The sequence below is a fragment of the Choloepus didactylus genome, chromosome 14 (assembly GCF_015220235.1).
Source record: "Choloepus didactylus isolate mChoDid1 chromosome 14, mChoDid1.pri, whole genome shotgun sequence".
NCBI classification, from domain to species: Eukaryota; Metazoa; Chordata; class Mammalia; order Pilosa; family Megalonychidae; genus Choloepus; species Choloepus didactylus.
Genome location: NC_051320.1, coordinates 90,081,089 through 90,108,023, shown reverse-complemented (window position 1 = coordinate 90,108,023; position 26,935 = coordinate 90,081,089). Strand labels below are relative to the sequence as shown.

General features: G+C 43.1%; 1 long non-coding RNA gene across 1 annotated transcript in view; it reads right to left on the bottom strand.

Moving 5' to 3' along the window:
- LOC119509617 overlaps positions 1 to 26,935 on the bottom strand; it is a 42,756-nt gene that overhangs the window by 13,350 nt on the left and 2,471 nt on the right. The window contains exons 3-4 of the long non-coding RNA XR_005211733.1: positions 2,157 to 2,306; positions 21 to 173 (exon numbers count right to left, since the gene is read on the bottom strand). This is a non-coding gene — a long non-coding RNA (uncharacterized LOC119509617). The remainder of the gene's footprint in view (positions 1 to 20; positions 174 to 2,156; positions 2,307 to 26,935) is intronic.

The window sequence follows — 26,935 nt, the reverse complement described above, 5'->3', positions numbered from 1 at the left end:
ACCCGTGAATAGTATAGTACCTGGTTAACGTAATGCTGAACATGAAGCAGTTCAAGGTTTCTGTTGGCCTTCCCAACTTCATGGGGGTCCAAGAGCAATTTTGGCTGGATTTTGAAAGGTCTTCATGCTTCAGTGAACATTCACTGTTTGCATCTTCTGTGCCAAGCACTGTCCTAGATAAAGGAGACTCAAAGATGAATAGGCAGCAATCACTTCTCTCTAGTTTGCAGTAAGAAGAGTTCAAAGCTGCTTAATCCCTTGTCTTAGTCTGCCAGGCTGCTATGATAAATACACACAAGAGGTTGGCTTAACAACACAAGTTTATTGGTTCAGGATTTGGAAGGCTAGAAGTCCAAAATCAAGGCATCAGCAAAGCCACGCTATCTCCCCAAATTCTGTAGCATTCTGGTGCTGATTGCCACAATCACGGGGGTTCCTTGGCTTGCTTCTCTGCCTCCCGTCACAGCCATCTCTCTCCTTACATCTGCTCTTCCTGTTTCCACTGACTTCCAGCTTCCGGCTTGTCCCTGTGGCTTTCTCTGACTTTTCTTTATAAGGCCTCCAGTGGTGCAGATTAAGGCCCACCAGGATTCAGTTGGGCCACACCTTAACCAAAATCAACATCCCCGAAAGGTCCGCTTTACAATGGGTTCACACCCACAAGGATGCAGATTAAAATTAAGAGCGTCTTTTGTTGGGTACACAATTCAATCTGCCACACCCCTGTATTAATCAGGGTTCTCCAAAGAAACAGAACCTACAAGATAAATTACGTATATATGTATAAATATTAAGAGATTTGTTATAGGAATTGGCCCTTGTGACTGTGAGTATTGGCAAGTGTGAATTCCATAGGGCAGGCCATACGTTGGGAACTCAAGGGTGATGTTAAATTCCCCTGGAGAGGTGGTTGGCTGAAGTAGGGATGGAAATTCTTCTTTCTGACTGCTGAAATCATCAGTTTCCCCTCTAAGGCCTTCAAATGATTAGATGTGACTTCTCTAATTGCTGAAGGCAGTTTTCTTTGTTGACTATAGATGTAATCAGCCACCAAAGCCAATCAACTGACCGATGATTTAAATTCACAAAATACCCTCATAGCCACAATCACGACAGTGCTTGTTTGACCAAACAACTGGACACCATAACCTAGCCAAGTAGACGCATGAAATTAACCAGCACACCCCTTGACCCCAATCACTATATTTTCAGACACCTAGGAATCAGTTTAGTAACTACTGATCTAACATAAATCACTCCTTTTATATAAGAAAAAAACTAAGAACCAGAGAAGTAAAGAGATTTGCCCAAAGTCATGCAGCGATTTCTCAACAACCTATGACTGGAACTCAACTATAGGAATCCCAGCCGAAGCCTCTTTCCATTCCTACACCCCACCTGCATGGGATTTAAGCAGCAAGCACCATCAGCCCTTTGATTGATTTTTGCCAACTAGACAACACTGAGATGCTGGCAGGCAGACTTGTGAATGCACAGATAAGACCAGCTGGGGTTATCTGCAAAATGGAATACTACCAGAGGAGGAAAACAATCTCACAAGGACCCTGGGGATACGCTGTGGAGGGATGCTTGGAGTTAGCAAATCCAAAAGAGAAATGGAAGCAGGAGGCAGACATGGGGGCACTCTGCTGCTCTGCCTTTACAGCACACCAGCCCCAGGAGCATATGGCCCATAATTAGCCACCAGGGAGATGGTTATTGAGTCACAAATGGAGAATTATGGCTTCAGGTGAGAATCAGCAGCAGGAAGCTGAACCCTCCGAAGGCTGAGAAAACACTGTTTTCATGCAGACGCCTTCAGTAATCATAAACAAAGAGAGACAGACAAGGGTCTAGGGATGGTAGAGGGTGCAGGGGGACATGGGATATTGCTTTCCTGAGAGGACTCTGAGGACCAACAGTCTCCCAGGCCTTCCTCAGGACCCTGGGACCCCCAACTGGTTTACTGTAGGACTGCCACCTGTGGGGAGCAGCAGGGGGACACAGTGAGCTTGTGGTTCCAATAGCACAATAACACATTGAGCTTATGGTTCCAGTGCTTCTCCTGGTTGGGAAGATCCACTCTACACCTGAGAACTGGTCAAAGTTCCTCTAAACAGGGCTCATTTTCCTCTTTGCCCACTATTGTCCCTTACCTTCCACACCAGGCTGAGAGGGGTAGCGCAGAAGGGGCACCAACCCTGGAGCCAGGCTGCCAGATAGACTCCACTTCAGGACTGTGAAACCCTGGGCTGCTACCTCACTTCTCAGTGCTCCAGCTTCCTCAGCTGTGAAGGGGGATAGTGCTGCGTGGAAAAAAAATGAGTTACTACCTCGAAAGCCATAGAAGAGTGGCTGGCACATCATGCATGGCCAATAAGACTGAGAGGCCCCTACTCATATTCCTATGTCCTCGATGCCTTTTGCTCACTCACATTTAATTCACTGCCATAGTCTGACTTCTCAACTTTCCCTCCCTTTACACATTGTCCCACATTTCACAAACTCATAATCCCCCAAATCCACATGAAGAGCCCTTTCCCATCGTCTCTGCACATCTATATCCTAACCCTCCTTCCAGATGCAGAGCAGGTGGGAGGTCTTCAAGGGGGCATATCCCTGATAGCCACAAATGGAAGTAACCATCCCTTCTTCCAATTCTCAAGTCTACTGTGCCTCTCTTAGCACTCTCTACCTTTATTACAATCCTTTATGTCTGTTCTCTCCCTGCTCTCCAACACTCTAGCTGGAGGTGCTCTATGAGAGCTATATTCTCAGTGGATACTTAGTAAATAGTCTTGGTTTGAGTGAACAAATGAATAAAGGAATAATGCCCACTTTGCACAGCTCCCCATTTTCCTTGACCAACTCCCATTGTGCTCTACTCTGCCCACACCACACACCCTCAATCAATGTGGGAATACCATCCAACCACTCTCCTGCAAGCATCTGCAGGTATCTGCTTTAAAATGACCATGTGCCAAGAACTGGGGCGTAGGCTGCAAAAAGCTGGCCGTCGTTGAAAAGAACAGACTAAAATGGGAAGAGTCAGGGAGCAGACAGAAGTGTAGGGTTTAAGGGCATAAGGAAGTGTTCAAAGTTGGTTCAGGGAACAGACAACACGAGCAAAGAGTACAGATGTGGAAGTAATGGGAGATAAGCTGAAACAGGCTGGCTGGGGTCAGACCGTGAAGCTCTTGCTAAAGAAAGCCAACTTTGTTCTATAAACAGCAGGAAGTCTGTGAAGACTCAAAGAAGATGATTCAAATACAGTTGCTTAGCACTAAGACTGTCATATTGTGAGTGGTCGGTCAGTGTTAACTAGTATCATCCTTATTATTGCTCCCCCACATTTCACAAACTCATAATCCCCCACCTCCACATGGAGAGCCCTTTCCCATCATCTCTGCACATCTATATCTTAACCCTTCTTCCAGACTCAGAGCAGATGAAAGGTCTTCATTTTCTAAGGATGCCCATGTGGTTCCCAGAAAACAGGCAGCAGCTTCTCATCTCCACTGGTTCCTGGTCGGGGCTGTCATCCTCATCCTCGGAGCCCATGATGGCCCCTTGCAGTCTGGTGGCTGCCTGCCACATGGTCTCCACCTGGGCTGACAACATCAGCACCCGCAGAGCTAAGGGCCCACTTCCTACAGCTTCTCTCCTCCTTCCACCCACCTCCTCCCCAGGCTCTGCCAGGAGCAGGACCAGGATTCCAAGCTCCAAAATCCATAGATCTCTTGCTGTCTCCAGCCCTGTTTGGGGGAATCAGCTTGGAGCCTGGCAGACATCCTTTCCGTACCTCCTCCTTGTGCAAACCCATTCTCTTGCCTCAATCTTTAAGGCCAAGGGACATGTCTGCAGTTGGGGGGCCAAAGCTTTCATGCACTCTTCATCTGGACTTAAGGACTTATTTTCTAGCCTTCTCTCCTTCTTCTCGGTGAATGCTTGCCCCAAGCACTACCTTGAAATTGGCCTCTTCTCCCTGACATTCTCCAGTTTGGAGCTTCCGCTGGCTCCAGACTGACTTGCCTCATCCTTAACTTCCACCAACACACCCACAAGCAAACTCTGGTCTCCGGAAATCCTGGGCCCTCTCACTGCCTCCTTGTCTTATTCCTTACTTTGAGCTGCTCCCAGGTCCCTAGGTACCTGTTTTCCCGTATTCCCCATGCACTGGGCTCCGCTGCTTCGCCAGGTCATGAGCCTGCCCGGAGACACCACAATGCTCCAGGAATGGAGAAGGCCAGTACTCCCTCCAAGCCCGGCCCAGCTTCCCCAAGGCAGGGGCCAGAGGCTTGGCTCTCTGTATTCTGTCTTGCTGTCCTCCTCTCTCTTCCCCAGCAGAATGGCGTGGAGCAGAGGTCAGTAAGCTTTTTCCATAAAGGGCCAGACAGTAAACATTTCAGGCTTTGTGGGTCACACAGTCTCTGCCGTGACTCAAGTCTGCCGTTGTACTGGGAAAGCCCGTAGGCAATACAAAAACAAATAGCCCTGACTGTGTTCCCATTAAACCTTATTTACAGACACCACGATTTTAATTTCATGTTTTCACTTCACAAAATATCCTTCCTTTTTTTATTATTTTTTCAACCATTTAAAAGTGTAAAATTGAGTCTTAAAAATGTTAAAAAAAAAAAAAAAAATTACCTTGCATGCCATATAAAAAGAGGCAGCCCTCTGAATTTGTCCAAAAGGCCAAAGTTTGCTGACCCCCGGTGTAGACGAACGAGCGCTAGGCTTGAGATCAGAAGCTGCCTTCCAGCCCTGGCTCTGCCACCTCCTGCCCCCAAGACCTTGGGCAAGTTACTGAAAGTCTCTGAACTCATTGCTTCCTCAACATCTTGGAAAATAACAGCAACCTCCTCATGGGTTTGTTGTGAGGCTTAACTGAGATACCAATGTACAGTGGGGTTGGACACAATTCCCCAAATGAGAAAGTCTGAGTGAGGATGACAGTGACCCTTTCATAATATGGAAGAAAAGTCTGGAATCTGGGAAGTAAGAACCAGTGGGAAACTCAGCTTTGAAATCAGGAAAAGGCCCAGGTTTTGCTCAGAGCTGTGCAACCTTGTCCGAGTCACTCAAACACCTTGAACTTGGGTTTCCTCATCTATAAAACATAATACGGGCTCTTTGAAGGATTATTTCAACGACATAAAAAGTAAAGTACTTGCCATATAGCAGACAAAAAAATAATGGTAGCTTATTTATTCTATTGATATCTCGGTATCGTTTTTCCTATTTTTAGAGAAGAAGCCAAAGTCCTTTATCAAGAGCACACCTCTTCTCTATCTCCCAAAACCTCTCATTTGGTGGCTCCCCGAGCTCCCTCAGCACAGCATGCTCCCTGCCTCCCCAGGGGAAACCTTGTTGCCAGAGACTGGGGCAGCCCTTTGAGCCCGCGTTCTCTATCCATGCTGAGAAACATCGGGCGGTGTGCTGGGAGTTTTTTGTTTCCTCTTTCTCATTCTCGGAGTTGCCTTTTCTGCCTCTGAGGCTGACAAGGGACTGGCACAGCGAGAGGTGCCCACCAGCCCGGCCCCAGGAGGGGCTTTGTCCGCCCAGGCCTCAGCAGCAGGGGCAGAAGCCTTGGGCCCCTGTCGGTTTGTGGGTCACCCTGATGATCCGTTCCCAGCCCGGTGTGTCTCTGATCTGACATAGCAGCTCTGACGTGGGCCCTGCTTTTCTTCTTGCTGAAGAAGCCTCTGGGTGTGTCCTTGTGTCCTTTCAGGTGGGAACCTGGCCAGGGCCAGATGTGGCTAATGAGAATCCCTGGAGATTTAGGGGAGGGCAGGGGTGGGAGGAGCTCCTTCTGGATGTCTGGCCCTCTACCCCTTGCAGGGAGATATGGATGGTCCCATGGCCAGGGGCAGGGTTAAAGAGTAGGAGCCAGAATGGAGGCTGGGAACAGGAAAGGCAGGGTGAATACAAGCCCGGAGAAAGTCGGGAGGGAACAAACAGGAGGCTGGGTTTAGTCACCAAGTCTGAAGAGTGAGGACAGAGCCTGAAGAAGTCAGGACAAAGTCACAGTGTTCAGTGCCTTCAATGAGCAGGTTTGAGTACCCACTCTACAACACGCAGGCCAGGTCCCGGGGCCATGGGGCAAATACGATGTAGTCCCAGCCTCCTCAGAGACTTGGTTTCTAGGCAGGGACGTGCGCACATACAGGGATATAAGAAAATCAATTAACGTAATATACCACATTAACAGAATAAAGAAAGAAAACACATGATTGTATCAATTGATACAGAAAAGGCATGTGACAAATTCCAGCATCCTTCATGTTAAAAACACTTAGAAAACTAGGAATAGAAGGAAACTTCCTAAACATGATAACCAACATATATGAAAAACCCATAGCCAACATCATAGCTGATGGTGAAAGATTAAAATCTCTCCCTATGAATCAGGACCAAGTCAAGGATACCCACTGCCACTACTGTTTCTCAATAACACAATGGAAGTTCTAGTCAGAGCAATTAGAGAATAAAAAGAAATAAAAGGCAACCAAGTTGCAAAGGAAGAAGTAAAACTTTCCCTATTTGCAGATGATGTGATTCTATATATAGGAAATCATGAAAAATCCAAAACAAAGGGGCTAGAGTTAAGAAACTAATTCAGCAAAGTGGTGAGGTAAAAGATCAACATGCAAAAATTAGTAGTATTTCTATACACTAGTAGTGAATGTTTTGAAGAGGAAATGAAGAAACGATTCCATTTACAACAGCAACTAAAAGAATCAATTATCTAAAAATAAATTTAGCCAAGGTTATAAAGGATTTGTACATGAAAAACTATAATACATTGCTAAAAGAAATCAAAGAAGACCTAAATAAATGGAGGAACATTCCATGTTCATGGATTGGAAGACTAAATATCCTTAAGATGTCAATTCTACCCAAAGTGATTTACATTTGAAGCATTCCCATTAAAATTCCAATGGCCTTCTTTGCAGAATTGGAAAAGCCAATCATCATATTTATATATGGAAGGTAAAGGGGCCCCTAATAGTAAAAACCGTCTTGAAAAAAAAGAACAAAGTTGGAAGACTCACACTTTTCGATCTTAAAATTTATTACAAAGCAACAGTAATCAAAACAGCATGGTGCTGGCACAAAGACAGACATATAGAGTAATGGAATTGAATTGAGAGTTCAGCCCTCACATCTATGGCCAACTGATTTTTTGATAAGGATGCTAAGTCTACTCCTTGGGGGAAAAAATAGTCTCTTCAACAATGGTGCTGGGAAAACTAAACATCCATATGCAAAAGAATGAAAGTGGACTCCCACCTCACCACATATACAAAAATTAACTCAACATGGGTCAAAGACCTAAATATAAGAATCAAAAGTGTAAAACTCTTGGAAGAAAACATAGGGAAGCATCTGCAGGACCTCGTGTTAGGCAACGGTTTCTTAGACTTTACACCAAAAGCATGAGCAGCAAAAGAAGAAAAAAATAGTAAATGGGACTTCATCAAAATTTACAGCTTTTTTTGCATCAAAGTACTTCATCATGAAGGTAAAAAGACAACCTACAGAAAGGGAGAGAATATTTGGAAGCCACATATCCAATAAGGATTTAATATCCAGAATATATAAAGAAATCCCACAACTCAACAACAAAAAGAAAAAAAGAAAAAAATCAAAAATGGGCAAAAATCTTGAATAGACATTTCTGCAAAGCAAAGAAGATGCACAAATGGCCAATAAGCACAGGGAGAGATGCTCAACATCATTAACCATTAGGGAAATGCAAATCAAAACCACAATGAGATACCATTTCATACCCTCTAGAATGGCTACTATTGGGGAAAAAAAAAAAACAGAAAGTAAGTGTTAGAGAGGATGTGGAGAAATAGGAACACTCATTCATGGCAGGTGGGAATGTAAAATGGTGCAGCCAGTGTGGAAGACAGCTTCACTTTTCCTCAGAAAGTTAAGTACAGAATTACCATATGACCCGGCAATCCTATTTCTGGTATATACCCAAAAGAATTGAAAGAAGGAAGTTCAAAGATATTTTCACACAGATGTTCATAGCTTCATTATTCAAAATTGCCAAAAGATGGAAGCAACTCAAGTGTCCATCAACAGATGAGGGGATAAAAAATAATGTGATACACACAGGCAATGAAATATTATTTAGCCTTGAAAAGGAATGAAGTTCTGTCACATGTGACAACATGGATAAACCTTGACAGAATCCTGTTGAGCGAAATAAGCTAGACACAAAAGGACAAATAATGTTTGATCTCATTGATATTTTAAAACTAGTATAAGCAAATTCAGAGAGTCAGAAACTAAAAGACAAGTTGCCAGGGGAAAAGTTTTGGTAATGGATGGTGGTGGTGGTGGCATAACATTGTGAAAGTAATTAACATTATTGAATTATACATTTGAATGTGATTAAAAGGGAGAAAGTTTAAGTTGTATATATGTTCCAAAAATAATAATTTTTAAAAAATAGGGCTGTATGTAAAGTATATAATCTATGGACTATAATTGGTAGTATAATTATAATAGCATTATTTCACCACTTGTAACAAAGGTACTGTACTAATGCAAAGTGTTAATATTAGGGAAAACTGTGTGTTTCAGTAGAGTATATGGGAACTTGTATTTTCTGCATGATTTTTCTGTAAACCTACGGCTTCTCTAATAAATTTTTTTAAACCACCATTCATTTCTCAATAACTCATCCTTTTACAGAGTTAACATTTATTGAGCACCTACTATGTACAGGCACATTTCTCAGCACTTTCTATTCACTGTCACTTAATCTTCAAAACAGTCCTATGAAGTAGGTAACATTATGATTCCCATTTTACAGATAAGAAAACCAAGAATTAGTTAAGCAGCTTCTCCAAAGCAACACAGCAAGTGAATGGGGTAGCTGGGATTTGAACTCATGTCTGCCTGACTTCTCATTCCTCACTGTTAATTTCTATTGATGACAGAAGCACACCAGGACTCAGCTTTGGACAAGAAGAAACCTCAAGAGGACAGTGACCACAAAATGCATACAATTTCTGCATGCAGTTACAGTTCTGCCAATGTCTTTTTTCGTAGAGCTCCACAATGGTGGACTCGTACCATGTAAAGGGTCTGCTTGGAGAGAAACCTAATTAGAGTCCATTACCACTAACTGACCTGTGGGACATTGGACGTGTTACTTAACTTATTGGAGCCTCAAATTCTCTCCCCTGTAAAACTGGGACTGATGCTAATTGCCCAGAAGTTGAGAGGATCAGTGATGTATCCTATATAAAGTGCCTGGACCATTAATAAATGTGCATTTCCCTTCTCACTGCCAACTATCCTCGTTCCTAAATTCTCTACCATTGAGTCTCTAAGGAACCTGCCTTTTAAGTTAAACCCATGGAGTGAGTTTTTAAAAAGAGGCTCAAGCTGGGTTTTATTATCTGATGCAGATAATTTTTTTGATGTGTATCAAACATTTTCATTTGTAAGGTGGGTGGATTTTATCTATCTATATCTAGCTGCTGGGAGAAAAATCTTTAAAGCTTCAAGATGGGATTTCTAAAACATCTTTATAGATGAAAAAAAAGCAAAAGTTTAACCTTCAAGGAAAATAAAAGAGAACATGAAGTTTGTACTTGCACATAATACAAAAAATAAAAAATAAAAAATGGAGCCTGGGACTACAAATGTATGACCTTGCCATCAATTGTTCAGGCAGCCTCAAAAAGATCATTTTCATTCGCACTGGTAGAGGAGGCTGCCACTGCATCGTGTGTTTCCACCAAATACGCCCTCATCTGCAATGAGGAGCCAGAGACCCTCTGTTATCAGAGACATCCTCATTCATGCATGCATTCTTTCAGTCATTTGTCTACTCATTGTCTTTCCCACATACTCTCTTCACTCATTCATTCATCTGAAGTGATTATCATGTGCCAGGCACTGTGTTAGCTGCTGAGAGTGCAGAAATTACCAGCAGTTGCACTAGCGTGATCCACTTTACACAGTGAGACAGACAAGGTGTACGTATAACGTGCAAGAAGAGCAAAAGGCAGAGGAAAAAAAAAGACCCAATTCAAAGACAAGCACGTGGACAATATAATTTTAGAGTTTTGTAGTGTAATGAGCGAGCACTGGATCAAAAGGACTTGAAACTGTCTGGGAACATCAGGGAGATAATCAGCAGGGAGAAGCACTCCCTGAGCTTCTCTGACGCGGCATCGGCAGTCCAGGAAAGGAAGGGATCACGGGCATTTTAGTCCCGGGTAGATGGTGAATTATGCTAATGTAATAATCCATTTCATCCTAGTTGCCCTTTTATGTATTTGCTTTCATATTCTTTAGTCTACCTGATCGTTCTCCAGGTAAAGGCTGCGAAGATGTAGAACACCGGATAGGTAGGTGCATTTCAGTAAGGAAAGGACCTTGAGTATCATCAGCAACAACATTTTTTACAAATCAGCATCTCAGGCCAGAGAGGTTAAGAGATTTGTCCAAGGCCACACAGCCAAGTGGGAGCTTGAACCCTCACTCTCTAAACGCCTCCACGTCACAGTGTGTGACGAGCCTTTACTGACCCTTTCAGAGGAGGGAAGAGCATGACTTACCCAGAACTACAGAGCAGAATTTCTGGGCAGAGCCAGGCCTAGCCAGAACCCCAGGTCCCGGACCCAGTCCCCAGAAGTCTTTCCTTTACACCGTGCTGCAGCCTAGAGGCCCGAGTCTAGGGCAAGGGGACCCGAGGAAGCCCTCCGCCCCCATCTCACAGGCTGGCAGGGCCAACAGCGGGGAGAGAGGGAGGCTGAGTGCGCGGAGAGGAGGCTGGCATCTACTTCCCAGCTTGGCCGGGGCAGCCTCCCAGTGCTGCCCACTCAAAGCTTCCCGCCCAGCCCTCCAGGGAGACCCGTAAATGACATGAGCTAATGTTGCCAAACTGATTGAGACTGGAAACAGGTGCAGGTTGCGCTAGAGGGATCGTTCCCCGTCAGCCTCATGGCAAAGCATAAGGAGCAAGGACGACAAATCCCTTTGAACGGTTGGCAGCCACCTGTGGCTTTCCACAACGAATCTGGGTGGGCAAGGTGACGTTCCGTCCTGCAGGTACCTTCACGCAGAAAGGTACAAGGGAGTCGGGAAGCAGCTAATTAGCAGCCGCCGTCCCATCCGTTATTGATCATTTTTGTGATGACATTATACATGGTTAAGTCTAACTGTTGGTGGCAACCATCCTTGTGAATAATGCATTACCACATTATACATGATTGTTCTATAAACCCATAACTTCTTTAATAAAAAAATATATATATATATATATATATAATGCATTCTCTCAGAGCAGATGGAGGACGCGGAGGGAACTGACTGCAGACCAAGAGCACAGCCTAGTGGCAAACTGAGGGACAGCATCACCTCTGCTCATAGCAGGATCACCAAATGCACAAGGGACCAACCTCTCATCTTAGGGGAAAGTCTAGCTCTAGAGAAAGGCCCACTGTTACCCATCACTTCCACCCACATCTTCACAGCCTGCTACTTGCCAGGGACAGAGGTAGAGAATCAGTGATGAGAGTGATGAGTAAAGCTGGGCCCATGTCTCATGGGGAAGAAGGATGTGGCACAGGTGATTTGATCAGGGTCTGATGGGGACCAGCAGAGGGGTGTCATGACGCCTAAGACCCTCATCTTGGCATGTCAACAAATCTCTAGCAATTCTGTCTCTTTTCTTGGCCACCTCCTCAAATTTATTTCCTCTTTTTGGTAATTCTGAATAATAAATTATTTCCATCAGGAAAATTCTTGATAGAGATGGTTTTCATTTTCTAAAGCTCTTGGCTCTTCAAGGTCACATAACCATCTGAGAATCTGGTGAAAGGTGAATTCATGCACCAGAAAATACACCAAAGTGCAAAATGCTGCATATCATTTCAAGAGGTTTTCAGACTCCTTGATGCTCCTCCAAGCACCCAATTAAAAGTCTCTGATCTAGATAGAAGGTCTTTCTCTCCTGATTACTTAGAAATCTATGCTTTAGAGCAAAGTGATAATGTTCTCTACTTTAGGAACTACATCATTGGCTTAAAGCTAAATGCAATTTATCAGTGAAATAGAAATTATTGAGTACCCCACAACATACTGAAAGCAACTGTACAAGTTGACAAGGGACAGGAGTGGAGACTGTACCCTCTTCCTGAGAGGCTGATTGGGGTTTCCTTCCTGGCTTCATCACCTACTTCAGGACAATCTCTCGACCTCTCTGACCCATGGTTTTCTCATCTATTGAATGGAAGTGATGATTATCCATCCCTCACATGGCTCTTGTGAGAGTTAATATAAATCACAGTGTCTGGCAGATACTAAGGGCTCAATCAATGGCTTTATTTTCAACACAGGATTAATAATTTAATCCATCCATCGAACAGTGACCCATCCACTACCCATGGTTGACCAAGTTGGCTAATACTAGGTGTTGGGGATATAGATTTGGCCAGATGCCTGGTAGTGCAGCCAGGCCCTTCTCCAAAGTGGCTAAAGGACAAAGGTATTGACCTGGAGTTAAAAATGCAGGATCTCCCAGACTTACTGACTTAGAATCTGCATTTTAACAAGGTCCCCAGGTGATTCCTGGCACATGAAAGTTTTTGAATTCCTGCTGTAGATCTGGAAGAAAGAGAGGTTAGATTTTTTTTTTTAATTGCCTTGCTTCCCCATCAGCTTGAAGCAAATTGCCTTTTTACCACAAAAGGTCACAGGAGGAAGCGTATATCAGGACTCACAAAGGTTGGCCCACCAAGGACCTTGCCTCTGTAGACAAAGCTGGGGAGAAAAGTGCACTCATGTAGGAACAAAGGGGCTCCTGGGAGAGGAGGGATCAGAAATCCCCAGACCTTCCTTTCTGGATCCTCTGGAAGACTGAGTTGCTCACAGAGGGGTCTCCCGGAAGGAAAAGACCCAAGGGAAACCCAGGGGAGTCCACCAGGAAGGAAGACCTGGGAGAAACTGGTTCAATCCCAAGGCCCAGAGAAGTTTCTGGACAAGATTGCTGGTGCTGGGACTGGGTTTGAAGAAGCTAGGAGATCTGTCATCTGGCTGAGTGGGGGTCTTTGAGAACAATGAGGAAATGTGGGAAGGCAAGTTCGGGAGTCCAAGGGAAAATTATACTCGGGGGAGCTCGAAGCTGAAGGGAGTGGGTTGTGGACTTTGGGAAACCACCTGCCAGCCCCAGGGTCTGGACCCGCAAGGCTCCCTTACAGGAGCAGACAAGGATGTGCAGACGGTGGGAGATCCATTTGCTGCTGCAGCAGAGGCAATGCATCCAAATGCCACAGCCTCCCAGCATGAACTGATCAGATTCTCCTGTTCTCTTTCTACCTGGCATTTGTAAGCAAGGCAGCTCCTACTGGAGTAAGCAAGCACCTGGTGTTCCACTGGACACAGTCTGCCCTGAAGGACCCTCAGTCTGATGGGGGAGTGGGCACATAAACACAGAAATGAGTCCTTATAACAGGTGTCTTTAATCCTATTTTCCATAAGGACAATGCAGCCTGAGAGAGGTTAAAGTGTTTGTGGAAGGTTACAAGGAGCTTAAATGGCAAAGCCGAGAGTTACACCCAAATCCAAACCCAAATTCTGCTCTCTACAAAATATCTACCCACCCCAGCCCCTCTTTTAAGGGACCACATAAACAACTTCTTTAAAAGTACAAATGCAGTACTAAACAAAGCCAGCAATATTTTCTATCTACTCAGAGAAAAAGACATAGTTTGATGTGAGACATCAGAGAAATTTCCAACTATTTCATGCCTTGAATAAGAATTTGGGCATCCAGGGAAAATGGAAAGTAATGCAAGGAAAGAGCCTTAGGCACAGGTCAACTTGTTCCAGCTGAAGCTTGAGTGTGAAGTGAGAGATGAGGCTCCAAAAATAGGTTAAGTCCAGATCGCTGAGGGCCTGAGATCTGTCCTAAGGACTTGGACTCCGCTGGTGGCAAGAGGAAGCAATTGCAACTTCTGAGAAGGAGCCATACTTGGCCTTTGTTCTAGAAGGATCACTCTGGGGACCACAGAAGGATGGTTTCCGGGAAAAGACTGGAGGCAAGAGATCCAGATAGAGGCTATCCCCCAGGGTCTGGACTAGAGAACAGAGAAGAGGAGAAACACTTGGAGGCATTTTGGAAGACAAATGGACAAGGCTTGGGGACTGACTGGAAAAGAAAGAAAGAAAAACAGGAGGAAACGAAGATGCCTCTAAGTGTTAAACTTTGATGAGTTTGAAGCTGAATGAAATAGCCCAAGAGGAGGAGCAGGTGGGAGGGAAAGAAAAGGCTCTAACGGCCGGCAGCACTTCTGACATTCCGCCTGGTGGCTTTTCACTCATGAGCCCCTTTCTCTCTTTTCTTTCTTCCCGTTCACCTTAAAGCCAAGCAAGAAAATGCTGTCAAACTCAAACAATGCCCAGGAGGGTCTACGAGCCAGTAAAGCCCCCTGGCAGGTATGTTCCATCAACCTGAGACATAGGATACCTTTTACCAAGGTACTCAGGAGCAGGACACCACATGCTAAACCTAAACATCCCCACCCAATCTCTGATGCCATGTTTACAAGGCTGCATCCCACTTTTGTTTGCTATGAAGTCAATTTGATTCAACAAATATTTTAAGTACTTACTATACAACAGATGAATGAACAATGACCCATACATTAAGGAGTTCACAGCTGATGGAAACAAATAAGCAAATGGACAGTTACCATACAATGTAATAGAAGCTAAAATAGTAGCATTTGTGTGGTGCTATTGAAATAAAAAAAAAGGTGACATAGCTTAGCCTTCAGTTTGGGTGACAGAGATGGAGAAGTGGCTGGAAGATATCAGCAAAGTCTTCATGGAGGGGGTGATGCCTGGGCTGGATCTTAAAGAATCAATAAGCACTAACCAAGTAGAGAATTCTCAAAACATCAGCATTACTCATAGGCAAACAAAAGAGAAGCAGTATTATTTAGGATAATTAGAAACATACAAACTAAAGTAAAATAAACTTGAAAATAGGAACTTATTTGTTTTATACATCAAGAAGTCCACAGTAAGTAACCAGTGGTGTTGGGGACACTGCTCCTTCTATTTTTGATGTCTGTCATATTTGGCTTCTATTACCAAGATTCACCTCATGGTCTCAAGATGGCTACTGGAGCACCAGCCATCATGCTTGTATTAAGCTAACAAGAAGGAAAAAATAAGAGTAAAAAGGTAAAACCCCCACTTTAAGCTCACTTCCTAGAACATTTCACTGACCAAAATGTAGTCACACCTGGACATCTTGCTACAAGGAAAGCCTTGAAATGTTTTTCTCCTTTGGCATTCATGTGCCCATATAAAAATTGGGAATTCTATTACTAAGGACAATGGGGAGATTAGACTACTCTCCCACAGGAGGCTATACCCAAAGTCTAAGTTTTTAACAGCCAAATTGGTCTGTAGTGGATGTGGTTGCTAGTTTGGGAATACCCCACATGTCGTCCCTTTCCTCTTCCAATTCCTTTGGAAAACTGAAAATCTTTTTGGCCCTTATGAGACTCTCACAGCTCCCCAGCCATGCAATCCAAATTGCAAAATCAGTTGCCATTCCCATAGCCACAGTGATCAGTTAAGAGATGGACCTACAATATGAGGAACACAAATCCAAGTCCTCACTGAGATTGATACATGGATGCTGGGATAAAGAAGCTTTGTATCTCCTTGGGTTGTTAATTTATTAAACAAATTCCACCAATTCTGCAAAGTTGGAAGTGAACTATTATAAGCTCTTGATTAAGGCTTGATGGAAATTACAACCAGAGACCACAAGAATTGTTTTTAGTAGTAATCTTAATAAAATGAGAAGCTGTTAATCCAAATCTTTTAAAGAATTGGCAGCACTGGAATATCCTCTACTCTTTCTTAGAAATAAAGATAATGAAGAAAGTTAGCAAATATTTATGTAACGGTTGCCTTCATATTTAAGTTAAATTTTATACTTTTTCTGTAGCTTTCAGTCATCCAGTTAAGTTTCTGTCTACACCTGTTTACCAAAAGAGGCAAAGTGCTTTTCTCATATTATTCTAATCATTCCAAGAGTCATTGATGTGTAAACTTGAGACTATAAATATTTGTTATAAGAAACTGTATGTTAGAATATTTAATTGTATCAAATTGTGATTTTTCACTTAAAGTTTTCATCTGTGAATGCCATAAATGGTGATTTTTCTGACCAATATTCTAATAATTAAGCCACTGTCTTTGCCCCCTCTCAAGATCTTACCACCTCAACAAGGATAAAAGAATAGACAGATTTTCTTAGACTTAGGAAAATATTTATAGCAATTTCTTTTTATAAAAGTTATTTTCAAGTAAAAATAAAATAATAAATGACCTTAAACATTAACTTTCAAACAAGGAAGGATCTGCAGGTAAGAATCAATAGACGCTAAAACTAGTGGATGAAAGTTTTAGGAATAACAGGATATTTACACTTGGAGGAAACTGCCTTAATCAAGCAATCAAAGTTATCACCATATGGGAAAAATAAACATCATATGCCTCCTGATATGAAGCCCTGAGAAGAATAAAACATCACTTTTGTGGTCTCTCTGCCAAAAAATACATAACCTGAATCTAATCACAAGGGAACTGCAGACAAATTGAGGAACAGTCTACAAAATAATTGGTTTGCCCTCTTCAAAAACATCAATGTCATGAAAGACTAAAAGATCATTCCAGATTAAAGAAGACTTAAGAGATGTGATCACTGCAAGCAAGGCATGATCTGGGATCAGATTTTGCTGTTAAGAACACAATTGGGACAAACAGCAAAAGAGTACAATGATTGTATCACAACACTGTTCATTTCCTGATCTTGATGATTGCACTGTGGGTTAGGTAAAAGAATGTCCTTGTTTATAGGAAATATGCACTGACGTATTAGATGCAAATGGGCATCGTGTCTACAACTTATTCTCAAATGGTTCAGAAAAATGTATGAGGGGAGAGAATGAGAGTGAGGGCAAGAGTGAGAGAAAAAGAGAGAAGGAGGGCAGAGCAAATGTGGTAAAATACTAACGTTTGAGGAATCTACATGAAAGGTAATTGGGAATTCTTTGCATTATTTTTGCAACTTGTCTGCAAAGGCTAAAATTATGTCTAAATAAAAAGTAAAAATAAGACATAATCTTGTTTTTACTTACTAGCAGCCTCCCTGATGTGTCCCCTCTGCTCCCATAGCGCTTTGAAATAACTCGGTTTCCATAGCAGCCATGCATCATATTAGCTTCCCTGCCTATTTTCAGCATGTTACTTGTGGGCTTTTTGAGGACAGAGATATTTTCATTTTTCATTTTATATCCAAATCCCCTTGTACAAGACTGGACATCATTTGGATCTTTTCCACCCTGGACATCTACTCCAGATATTGTCCATTAGTCAGGGTTCTCTAGGGAAACAGAATCAACAGAGATAACTGCAAATATGAGATTTTATAAAAATGTTTCAAGCAACTGTGGGGATGCATGAATCCCAATTCCGTAGGGCAGGCCGCGAGCTAGCAACTCTGATGAAGGTCTTCAATGAACTCCCTGGGAGAGGCTGGCTGGCTGCAGAAGAAATGAAAGTTCTCTCTTCTCCCTTAAAAGTTTTCAACTGATTGGATTAAATCCAACTGACTGGATTCTCTCATTGTGGAAGACACTCCCTTAGGTGATCGTAGATGTAATTAGTCACAGATGCACTCATTTGACTGATGATTTAATAAACCAGCCTTGTAGTTTATTAACCAGCCACAAATGTCCTTGCAGTTACAGTTAGGCCAGTGCTTGCTTAACCAGACACCTGGGCACCATCACCTGGCCAAGTTGACATGTGAACCTAACCATCACACATGGATTGGCCTTTCCTGACCCCAGTGCCTCTGCCAGGGATGCACTGAGTTTTCTGATTTACCAAACATGGCATACCAATAAATCCAAGGGACCCATTTTAATGTGAAGAAAATGCAACCGTGAGTACTGGTCCTAACACATACAATACCACCCAGAAGCAGCCAGCATAATAAAATGATAGAAAGACCTACAGAAGTCTCAGCTATAGTACCGTCTCAGAGACAACACCTGTGGCTTTAAAGTCCTGTCGGGGTTGCTCTGATGTGGTGGGGTCTTGGACATATTATCAGTAAGACACTTAGGCCAGCAGAGATGCTAGACAAGGGAGAAGGGAATCTAAATATATAGTAGAGAAGGTCAATAATAGGCAGCAATTGTGACCTTGAAACTAACTTTAGCAGTAGGGACTGTAGTCTTGAAAGTTTCCACCAGAATCCAAAGGAGCTCCTAGAGAAGCTGTATTGATTCTGGCACCACTGCCAGGAAATTTCCTGCACACATATCTCCATTTGAGAGCATGTTTCCCAGGGAACCCAACCTATGTTCAGCGCTATTCTCCAAGATACAGCACCTATATTGAACCAACAACTGATATACAATATTGTATTCTCAACATCTAGACCACATGGGCCTGGGAACCAAGGCCTTAGGAAAAAGTTGCCCCCAGTTATTTTTATTTCTCATGACCCATCGCAGGACTTGTGCCTTCTGTCCTTAGAACCTTAAGCTTTGCTAGATTAGGAGTCCTGATTGCCAGGGGAAGGACGCGTCTATCAAGGGACCCAGCAATGTTCTACTGAACCTGAAGCTCTGTGATCATTTTGAGCTACTCACGCAAGCAAACTAGAAGGTACGGAATGGAGTTATCAACCAGGCAGAGGGTGAATTATCTTGATTTCCATGAGGAAACCGTTTGGCTCTACAATGAAGGCAGGAAGTTGTACTTGGGGAATTTACTTGGAGGGGATTCTTGGTGCTTCTCGGTGCTTCCAAGGCCAACAATTCCAGCAACCAACACCTGACAAGGATAAAGCAAATGAGGATCCCAATGCCTTGGAGATGAAAGTCTAAACTACCCCCAGCACCCTGACCCACTGAAGTGTTGGTGAGAGCAATGGAAATCTAGAATAGGTTGTAGAGAAAGAGATAATAACTTCCATTGTGGTCTTGGGATCACTTGCAACAGCAGAATAATCATTTGTTTCACTTCTCCTTGTGTATTAAGTCTTTTTTAGTGATTGCATTAAGCCCCCATCTTGAAAGCTCTGTGACAGACTGAACTTAATGTAGACCATGGGTTTAATGTAGGGCAATGCAAGAGAAAAACTATATTGAGCACCTTTTGTGTCCAACCATATCCTCTTTACCCATCATTTTACTCAGGACTTTGCTGCAGCAAACAGCAGCACACAAATGTACCTGGACATTCCCTCATCTCAGCTGTACCACTTAACTCTCACTTTCTGTACAAGCACCTCTTTGTCATCACCTTGTAGGACACCTTGAGGATTTGGTCAGCAATTCTGATGTATGTGCAAACCTAGAAGATGCATGTTAACACTCCATGCGTCAATGCTTCACCAATCCGAGATGATAGCCAATGATGAATGCCTCCATTTTTCACCTCTCCAGCAGAAAATTCTGAGATGCCTTCTACACAGTTCTTCCACAAGTCCCCAGGAGGCTTGAGATCCAGTTGCCCAGAATATTAACAAGCTCAATTTATTTCCTTTGGTTTTCCTCCCTTCTCTGTTGTACTCTTCCCAATTCCCCATTCTGGTTCCTTAGGATTGTTTTCCTAAACAGACCACCTGCCTACAAGCCCTTGTCTCAGGCTCTGCATTTGGGAGGAACTCGGACTAAGGCACAAGGAAAACTTTTGAACCATGATAGACACTTGCTCCTAAGACTGCGTTACACATCTCATTTGATCAGCAGGAGCTTCTGCAGTGATTCTTACCATTTCAAAGGGCTAATTGTTGCTAAGTATTTACATGCTAGGTTCTAAGCTGCCTCTCATTCCCCGGTGTAATCAGTCCACAGGAGACCATGAAAAGACGGGTCCAATGAGAAGACACAGATTAAAGGAAATATAAGTTAATTCTACCCCTTCAGCACAGGCAGTCCTGCAACTACTGTGATAACTGTCTTGGTGTTGCTCTAACTCCCTGCTCATGAAAATCCCAGCTTCATTATAAATATAGCAACATCCACTTAATTACTCCTCTCAAGTTCCCTGACCTTATCAGTGTAATGCTGTGTGCACTAGTCAAAACCCTGATGGGTAGAAAAATGAAAGAAAATATGTCATTTTATCTCGCCAAAATATTAAATGTGAATCTGATCGAATCTCCAAATCTAACTACCACTTTATAGGAAATATGGAACATAAAGGAATATGTTAGGATACAATCCATCAAATCAGAACATGAAAAATATACAAGATAAGTGACCTATTTTCTTTAATAAGAAACTGACTAGAGTAAGAGAGAAAGAAAGAGCAAGAGAATGAGAGACAGAGAGAAAGAATTGTTAGAAATTAAAAGAAGCTTAAGAAACACCAAGCAAATACAATATAAATTTGAAAACTCTCTTTATATTCTATGATATTAAGGCATTATTTTTAATTTTTATGAGAGATGGTGATATTGTGGTTATGCTTTTAAGACCTTATCTCTTATAGACACCTAATGAAGTATTTATAAATGAAATAATTTGATGTCTGAGATTTGTTTTAAAATATTCCAGCCTGGGATAAAAATTAAGGGCTGGGATATAGATGAAACAAGATTGGCAAAATGTTTATAATTGTTGAAACTAAGTGATGGGTACATGAGAGTTCATTTTACTTTTCTCTCGGCTCTCATACATGTTTGGGAATTTTTCACACTAAAAAGCTAAAAAGAAAAAAGAAACCTGACATATTAAAACCAGAAGATTTTGTTGTTCTTTCTCTAGAAGTGGCATCTTGATTTTACCTTTGATAGCAGACTGAACCAAATGATAATAACAACAATAAAAATAATTATGATAGTGGAGATGGTGGTGGTGATGGTGATGATGATGGTGGTGATGGTGGTGGTGGCGGTGGTGGTGATGGTGGTGATTGGTGGCGGTGGTGGTGGTGGCAGTGATGGTGGTACTGATGGTATGGTAGCTGTGGCAATGATGATGATGGTTGTGGTAGTGGTGGTGATGATGATGGTGATGATGGGGTGGTGGTAATGGTGATGTAACAGTGATGGTAGTGGTTATGGTAATAATGGTGGTGACGAAGATGGTGATGGTGTGATGATGGTGGTTGTGGTGATGATGGTGGTGTTGGTTGGGGTGATGGTGATGATGTTTTTGGTGGTGGTGATGATGGTGGTGATGGTTGGGGTGATGGTGGTGATGAAGGTAGTGGTGGTGATGATGGTGGTGATGGTGTGATGATGGTGATGGTGGTAGTGATGATGGTGGTGATGGTGTGATGGTGGTGGTGGTGGTGGTGATGGTGGTGATGGTGGTGGTGATGGTGACAGTGATGGTGCCTTGCTAAGAGGGAATAAACATCCTCTTTTGGAGTGAACTGAGGATGACGAGCTAAAATGCTTAACCAAATTATGCCAATGGTATTCTTCATTATGAATCGTGTCACATCTCTTCAGGTTATGTCTCAATTTGGATCTATTGTTTAAATTGTTTGGGAGGGGTATATGTGTGCCTTGTTTGAACCATTCCCCATACAAGATGGGGGAAGAGAAAAACAATGATGGCAGGAAGGGATTGGTTAGAGAGGACTCCTAGGAGGGGCTTTTCCTAATCACATACTGGTCTTTCTGAAAGTAGGGAAATGGAGGAATGTTCTGGCTGGTAAATTAGAGAGAGATAACTGGATTTTCACAGTTCTGTTCCCTACTTTCTTCCCTCTGATGGTGAGCTGCCCAGGGAGCAGGGCCAAGAACTAGAACTGAATTGTGAGGACACAGGGAGACACTGTAGGATTTTAAGCAAAGTGGCTGCCACGTATCTTTTCATTCTCTTACCTTCAGCCCTTTGCATCTTCTGTCCCTTCTGCCCCAAATGCTCATCCTCTAACTCTCCACTCATCTCTTCTCTTGACTACCTTCCACTCATTCTTTAGTACCCAGCTTAGATGACACTTCCTCCAGAAAGCCTTCTCTGACTGTATTGCAGCACTTATAACCTGCATTGTAGTCTAAGTCCGTGTTTGATTGTCTCCACATTAGACTCCAAGTTCATGAGAACAGGGAATGTATCTGTCCTGCGCATCTTTCTGTCCCACTCCCTGGATCCCTGATACATTGTAGTACTTAATTAGCAATTTTAATATTATTGAATTGAATATGAAATGAATCCCAACAGTATGTATAGGGATGGAACAGAAGCAAAATCTACTGCAAAGAAGGATGGACAGGAGATGATTGCAGGAGGACTGAGCACAGTGCCTGCACAAGCCGGTGATCAACAAGTGTCCCCTGAATTGGAATCTGAGTTCTTTCCTTTTTCTGCTGCTCCAGGCACCCTTCTCCAAAGCAAATCTAGAATATATCCTTGAGCTGGCATCCATTACACTAGAATAGGCACCAAAATCCTCTGCCCACTGAAAAATAAAATGATGATAGGACATGTTCTTTCTGTCAAGAGGCCTAGAGTCTGGTGGGGGGCAGAGGGGCATTGTGGTGGGTGGGATAACTCGGGCTTCAGTCTGCCAAGCACACATTCTCACCCTTCCTGTACTGGTCCATTCCTTGATTCAACAAATATTTACTGAGTATCATGATCAGACACCATTCTAGATACTGGAGATACAGCTAGGAACAAAACAGACAAAAATCTCTGCCCTGTGGAGCTTACATTCTAGTGGGAGATACTCCAGACAAGACTATATATATATATATTTATTTATTTATTATACAGTAAATAATATGGGGAAATAGAACAGAGTAAGGGAGGCTGGGGCACCAGGGAGGGTTTCCATATTTTAAGGGATGGCCATGGCTGCCTCACTGAGCAGTGATCTTGGAGGAAAGACTGAAGGAGGTGAGGGGGAGCACCCTACAGGTATTGGAGAGTGGAATGTTCCTGGCAATAAAAAACAGCCAGTGCCGAGCCCTGAGGAGGAGCACACTCAGCATGTCTGAGGCTAGCAGGGAGGCCGGTGCACTGGTGGGTGGGATGGGCAGGAGAACAGAGAAGGCCTGGGCCCTGGAGCATTCTACAGGCTCCCGCGTTCAGCCCAGCTGTGCTGGGAGCCTCTGGGGCATGCAGAGCACAGGGGGGTGACATGAGCTGTGCTGAGAACACACAAGGGAGCTCAAGGGCTGAGGCAGGAGCTGGTTGGGAGGCTGCTGCAAGCATCTAGGATGGAGACGGTGGTGGGAGGGGAGTGGAGGCAGAGTCAGCAGGATTTCCTGTCGGACTAGATGGAGAGGCTGAAGGAAAAAGAGAAACCCAGATGATTTGACTCCCAGGCTCCGGACCTGAACACCTGGAAGGATGGAGCTGCCAGTTGCGTAAATGGGGAAGGGGTGGGTGGAACTGGTTGGGGAGATCAGGAGAACGGTGCTGGGCTTGTTAAGTCCATGTTCCTGGCCCCGGGGTGGGCTCCTGGGGCTTCTGTCATTAGTGGGAGGCTCAGGGTAGCCCACGACCCGGGCTGACAAAGCCCCTGGCCCTTCCAGCCTCACTTATTGGTTCAGAACTGGGATCCAGCCCAAGCAAGACTGGTCAGAGTCTTCCCTGAGATTGATATGTGAATAGGAGGGTCTCTTCTTACAAAGTGACTGAGTCTGACTCATGGGAAGAACCTGCCCATGAAATGAAATCAAGAAGAGTTAAGCAGAACAAAGAGATGCAAAGAGAGAGTATTTATTATTACATCTGGTCTACCCCTGGATCCAGCCTTATCTGAAGGCAAACAATCCCCATGACCACTGTGCCAATTATCCATTCATCACCCCTAAGCTCCAAATTCTTTCTTCATTACCTGCTCTGCAAAAATAGGCCCAGATCCTTTAAGTATTTTTCCTTAGCCAGCTGGTGTATTGCTAAGCTTTGCCAGTAGAGGCGTGGGAGAGGCCCAGCAGGAGGAAGGGCCTTTCTTTTCCAGGCTCCGGCAGGTGCACAGCTTTCCCCGGTTCCTCCTCAGGTGATCTGGAGCAGGATACTTCTGGCAGGTACCTCTCTGTGAACGGCTTTCCCTGACCTCCTGGAAGGCAAGTATCTGGCAAGTATCAGAAGGAAAATTTCCAGTAAATTCTACCAGCATGGCACCAGAGCACCTTTTGGGCCATTCAGTGAGACAAAACAATCTTAAAAAAGAAGAACAGAGTTGGAGAACACACACCTCCTGATTACAAAACTTACTACAAAGCTACAGAAATCAAGACTTGGCAATAAAGACAGATATAAGGCTAGATATACTGGTCAAAGGAATAGAATTGTGAATTCAGAAATACACCATTTCATTTATGGCCAATTGTTTTTTGACAAGGGTGCCAAGTCCACTCAATGGGGAAAGAATAAATGGCACTTTACAGCTACCTGAAAGAGAATAAAGTGGAACATCCACCTTTCACCACACACAAACATTAACTCGAAATGAATAAAAGACCTAAATGTAAGAGCTAAAACTCTTAGAAGAAAACAGACATAAATTTCATGACCTTGGATTAGGCAATGGTTTCTTAGATAGGACACAAAAGCATAAGCAACACAAGAAAAATAACTAAATTGGGCCTCATCAAAATCAAAAATCTTTGTATTTCAAGGGGCACTGTCAAGACAGAGAAGACAACCCATAGAATGGGATAAAATATTTGCATATATCTGATAAGGGACTCATATCCAGAATACAAAAAGAACTATTATTACAGCTCAACAATAAAACGATAAGTAACCCAATTTTTAAAATGGGCAAAGGATTTGAATAGGCATTTCTGCAAAAAAGATATACAAATGGCCAACAAGTGTATGAAAAGATGCTCAACGTCTTTTAGGGAAATGCAAATCAAAACCACATTAGGATACCACTTCATATCTACTAGGATGACTGTAATCAAAAAGTCAGAAACAACAAGTGATGGCAAGGATGTGGAGAAATTTAGCCCTCATGCAGTGCAGGTGGAAATGTAAAATGGTGCGGCTATTTTGGAAAACAGTTTGTCAGTTCCACAAAAAATTAAACATAGTTACCATATGACCCAGAAATTCCACTCCTAGGAATTTCCAAGAAAACTGAAACTATACGTCCACACAAAAACTTGCACGTGAATGTTTATGGCAGCATTATTCATAACAGTCAAAAAGTGGAAATGACCCAAATGTCAATCAACTGATGAATGGATAAACAAAATGTGACATATCCACACAATGAAATATTATTCCACCATAAAAAGGAATGAAGTACTGATACAACATGGAGGAACCTTAAAAACATTACACTAAGTGAAAGAAACTAGACACAAATTGTATAATTCCATTTATATGAAATGTGCAGAATAGGCAAATCCATAAACACAGAAAGTAGATTAGTGGGTGCCAGGGGTTGGAGGGCAGAGGGGGAAGAAGGGAATAGGGATTGACTGCTAAAGAGTAAAGGGCTTCATGTTGGGATGATGAAAATGTTCTGGAATTAGATGAAAACATTCTGGAATCAGATAGTGGTGATGGTTGCCCAACTTTACGACTATACTAAAAACCACTGAAATGTACACTTTAAAAGGGAGAATTTTATGGTGTGTGAATTATATCTCAACAAAAATTGTAAAAAAAAAAAAAATACTAATAATAATTTAGTACTTACTGCCCCCAATACTAGCCTACATTGCCTGAGTGCTTTCCCAATCTCTCCACTTTCCCCACTTCTGCCTCTTTCCCCCCACACACACCACCACAACCCCGAATAACTACTTCATTGGTCTCTCCAGCCCATGGCCCAAAACTTAGCTCCGTGTGTGTACTTGCATCCCAAGAACTCACCAGCATGCTCTGCTATCATGACCCAGTCATACTGGCCAGAAAGGAGGAGTGAAGCAGGCAGCTCCATAATCAAACACTGTGTTCCAATAGTGACTCAACACTCGGGCAGGCTACCGACCTCTGTGTGCCTCAGTTTCTTCATGACAAGATGGGGCTAACAATAGTAGCCATCCATGAGTTTTGTTGAGAAGGTTAAGCAAGATGATAAAATTAATATCTAACATTTACTTCTCAGTGGTAAGTACTATTATAACAATGTAACAATTACTGAGCTGTTCCTATATGCCAGGCAAAGCTCTCCACTTTACAAATATTATCATGAGTAATCGTAACGACAGATGATGAAGTAGATATTATTATTATAATTCCCGAGCCCAAGTCACATCCTAGGAAATGACAGCAGGAGTCAAACCCAGGCTGCTCTGAATCACAGTCCTATATGGTGCATATAGTAACTCAGCTAATCTTTGCCTAGTGTTCTCTGTAATAGGTACAGTTATCCCCATTTGACAGGTGAACACATCGAGGCCCAGAAAAGTAAAGCATTCTGGGCTCTTACACACTCAGTAAATACTGGCTAGCCCTCTATCGGCATCAACACCATATCCTCATGATTTCTTCTTTTCCCACGAACGCTGCAAGGGGAAAGGATCTGAATAGGAATGTGTTTCCCTGATTATGTGAATTTGCCTCTCACCCCCTTTGCAAAGCACAAGTGGCTGCCTGTGGTTGGTTCTAATTAATGTTCTCCCCCGTCTATTAAACACCGAAGGGAAGCTCACACAGACGGTGCCTGGGCATAAACTCACGGATACCTGGAGTGCAAGGCAGGTGCCGAAAAGTCCAGCTTACCATAGCTTCTCGGAAAATCACTGATGGGTGGATGAGTGAAAACAACTGGGGAGGCAGTAAATGTAAATATAGGAGACCATCATGGAAGAGATCATGCTTGCAGGGCTGCAAACAGTTAAGTATACGGAGTAAAGTTTAACACAACGGTTTTGAATAAACAAAGATAAGCCAGAGAGTAGTAAACAGACAGCAGCCAATATTGG